The following is a 4,236-nucleotide window of genomic DNA, read 5'->3' as shown; positions in this document are numbered from 1 at the left end:
AGGTATCTAAAATATGAAACAAACTTTGTTTTGCTTAATGCTTTTTTGCTTAAAAAAAGTTTTGTTTGGTAAGTTTGAAGTCTGTGCTGTTAATCTACAGTGTGGCAAAAAAACCTTAAATGTGAAGGTGTGTCCAAACCTTTAACTCCAGCTCTCACCTGGCAACATTCCTGCCTCTTGCTTAAAAATCAAGTTTAATTTGGCACAGAGTCACTGCTGTTTAACTTCCTGTCAGACATCCCCAAACATCTTTCACACCATACCGATGACGTTATGTACTTCTGTTTTTAAACTTGCTATAGATATATCACTTTAACTTTTATCATTTGGTTTTAGGTTATTTTATATTATTGTTATTTATATTTCAGATTTACATGAAATGATACATTAGCTAACTTATTGGCTGGGCAATCTATCAAATCTATCAACCCTGACTCTGAGACATGTGCCATCCCTGGACCCCAGGTTTATTCTTTTAAGTGTAATCACCACAGACAGCTCCTTAAATGAGAAAGATCGCGGGAGGTACAGCAACAGAAGGAATGAGTACAGTGACCAGTCACTCTTTCAGTATACATGCGGACATGTGAGTGTTGTATTAAAACTTATGAACCTAAAGGTTTAAACAACTGGAAAGCAAGGCCAGTATTTCAGTAATGAGCAGATGAAAAACTTACAACATAAGGTCAAAATGTATTGTACATATGTGAAAAAACTAAAATAAATACTGACATTCAGTTGTTCACACAATTTAATGTAATCAAACATACACCACAAATCTCTTCCTGAAGGTGATACAGACTGATTTGTCTATAAACTCCATCCATGTACACTGACCACTATTTGGAGACACTGAAGAATGTCTTAAATAAGTCAGCTACTCAGGAATGAAATTGTCAAACTGTATCAAGTTTTCACACTGTTCCCCACTTCACCAGTCACTTTCCTTTAGAACCAGTTCAACCAGAACAGTCAGTCAAAACAATGTAGGCCCAGTGTCATAGTTTACATACCATGATCGAATCTATATGTGCCCTCATGTCAAAAGTAAAGCATGCATCAGGTGAGAACTTTAAAGGACCCAGATCTTTATTTTTTTTAACCCAGATATGTCCAAAACAGCAATAATTTCAGGCTGAAGAAAGAAAATATGACACACAAAGACACAGTACAATGTTTAGAAAACTTGGTTTAAAATTCTGAATCAACGTAGATTTAAGGCAGATTTAAAGTCCATGTAAAGTTGAATAAATGTGTTCTGAGTTGTCACACCATAGGAAAGTGTGTTATTAACCACCCAACCAAATTTGAATGATTAAAAGGATAATGATAATCACCTTTATTGGCCAAGTATGTTAGACACAAGGAATTTGTTTCCGGTACAGAACCGATGGCATCCATCTGTGGCACCACCTCAACGTAGGATAAAAGGATAGGATAAAAGTGTTAATTATTTCCATTGTGGCCTCATTTCTCCAATGTCTTTCTCCATTAGTCAATTAAAGGCTTGGTCTGGAAAAATAAACACCCACCACAATTACCCAAAGTGACTGTCATGGTGCTAGCCTTGTCCAATCACCAGTCCCATCCTCTACATTATAAAAAATAAATGACCACTGTTATTTATTTATTTTTATTTTTGTATGACGTTAATTGAAAAAAAAACACTTCATAGCCTTAATAGACTATTTAAACATCAAATCTTATCAAAAACTAAATTAGTAAATATTAACCTTGTTTTTAATAGCTATATGGCCACCCAGCGATGTTATTGATAGTTTAATTTATCTGACGTCATTTATTCAGCCAAACCACTGCAGTTCAATCGCCTTTAAGCAGCGTCTGTTTTCACGTTCGCCCTCAACCTATTTTGTCCTACTGAGAGACCCTTCAGTCTCCATGACAACACAGCTGCTGTCATAAGCTAACTCGCTAACTACAGATTGTTTTCAACTGCAAACAAGTAAAAATCTGGCCTTTTCTACTGTTTAGGACAAACCCCCGATCCTACCTTGAACGTGGTAGCGTTGCTATCCGTGACTCATTTATGAGAGTATAGGAACACACAGAACGGTAAGTTGTTACCAATGTTAGCTGCCGTTAAAATGAAATGGCTCCTCTGTAGCCTATTCTTGGCTTCATTCAGTAAGCGGACGATCCATCCAATCTGTCATTTTCTCAATATTCACACCGAGGCACTACAAAATACAAGCAACTTTGATACTTGAGTCCTTTTCACTGCTAATAGCGACCATAATAGTTTAGTTACTTGTTACTTCTGTAGGATCACTAGCATTAGGGGAAAATAACTACAGTATGCACTTGTACTCAAGCTGGTATCTCTTTTTTCTTAAGTTAAGTGCAATTCTGAGGTAGGATACTGTTACTTTTTAGGTTCTTTTTGTATTTTACTTGAATATTTAATTTTCTATTATATTCCCATAAATTTCAGAGGTAAATAACGTTACTTTTTATTCCACATATATGACAGGCTAGTTACTATACAAATGAAGATTTTTACATACAAAAAATATGAAGAGCTTATAAAATATGATGCAGTGAATCTGTCCAACAATTAAATAATAAAGTAAGTACAGATGAGATGATTAGTCTGTAGACAGAAAATTAACTTGCTACTGTTTTGAAGTAATTTTCATGTAAAAATACCAAACACTTCATGGTTCCAGCTTCTCAAATGTGAGAATTTGCCACTTTTACTTTTAATACAGTAGCTTTATTTAGGCTATTCTTAATAAGTTTAGTGTTTTGACTGTTGGTTGGACAAAACAAGTATTGTGGAGGTGTCACTTTCACCTCTGGGTAACTGTGACTGCTTTTCTCTATTTTCACAAACTTTGCAAAGCCTTTATATTAACCAGGGTTTAACTGTGTATTTTTTCCCTGTTAGAATTCCCAGAGATGTGAGCCTTGTAACCATTACAGATGTCGTCTCAGAAAGAGACAATGCAAGTAAGAAGTAATTCTTGTATAGTTTATTGATGTTGAATACCACTGATGTAATATCCCCTCAGCTTTACTCTGCTGGATGCACTTATTTATTTCGGTGATCCTGTTCCTCAGGTGCTGCCTATTTGGGAGCTTGCCATCCCTCTCCCAGCGGTGCTGATGATTACTGTGAGTTTTTACATGATCATCCTTGGAATTGGGCTGTTGATCCGATTCTGTCTCAAGGTTGGTACTGCTAACATAAAAAAAAGAGCAGTGAGGCCTTTGTCTTCACTATAGTTTGTAAAATGTAAATAAATATATGTTGTTTACTGCCACTTGCACTTAAATTAGAAGCCGGGTTGTGGATGGAAAGCTGCCTCTAAAACCTCTGGTTTTGATTTATAAATACCAATATGAGCATAAAATTCAACTCACCATTTGTTTTAGAATGTGAAAAGTTGTGGTTTGGGAACTGCACTGCACCAGACCCACAGTGCACTGCTAGGACACCTCTATCAAAGGAAATTTTTCTGAGGGTTTTTTCTCAGATGTTGTGGACATTTGGGGAAATGGCCAGGCCATAGGATTGGTTAACTGTCACTGCAGATCATCATATTTTATAAAAACACAATGTTATTCTATTGGAATAATTTTTTGGATGCTATAATCATATAAAATTATACACAAAGTGGCCTTAAGGGTTCAGAGTAGTTTGGTCATCTTAAAAATACAGGACAGTAAATTCTTATTACTTATATTATTGGTGGAGTTAACCCTTATCCTAACCTTTATTGTCATTGTAACATGTACAACAAAATTTTAGAGTGACCTCCAGTTGGTACAGCTATAGAAAAAACATAACGTATGAAAGAAGACCATATAAAAAAACATCACATATGAAAGAAGACCATATAAAAAACAGTCCAAAAAAAATGAAATAAACAACAGACCTCTCGCACCTCACCCCTCACACACAGGCATACATTTTAGCAGCATTGAGTGTGGTAATTGCTGTTGGGTAAAAACTATTCCTGAATCTAGTGGTCCTTGATTTGATTGCTCTGAACCGTCTACCTGATGGCAGCAGTTCAAAGAGTGAACGTCCTGGGTATTAAAGGCTCTATTCTATTATAAAGCCTCGTCCGGTTCTTTCAAACCAGGAACTCAGAGGGACGACTCAGACCACTTGAGTATATAAAAAATATAACCGTGCTGGTTTATTCAAAGAGTCACAGGCAAGAATTAACACTTCCAGTCCAGAGATCTTCCAACCCCCAGCCTGCCAAA

General features: G+C 36.1%; 1 long non-coding RNA gene across 1 annotated transcript; it reads left to right on the top strand.

Annotated features, from left to right (window-relative positions):
* The first annotated feature begins 1,815 nt into the window (after window positions 1-1,815).
* Window positions 1,816-3,811, top strand: LOC109953633 (uncharacterized). The gene is made up of 3 exons (XR_002273947.1): window positions 1,816-2,073; window positions 2,909-2,970; window positions 3,082-3,811. It is a non-coding gene; the product is annotated as an uncharacterized LOC109953633 (long non-coding RNA).
* The last annotated feature ends 425 nt before the right edge of the window (window positions 3,812-4,236 follow it).

The sequence above is a fragment of the Monopterus albus genome, unplaced genomic scaffold (genome assembly GCF_001952655.1).
Source record: "Monopterus albus unplaced genomic scaffold, M_albus_1.0 scaffold876.1, whole genome shotgun sequence".
NCBI lineage: Eukaryota > Metazoa > Chordata > Actinopteri > Synbranchiformes > Synbranchidae > Monopterus > Monopterus albus.
The sequence above is the reverse complement of the archived record's forward strand: the minus strand, read 5'-3'. Positions and strand labels throughout refer to the sequence as shown.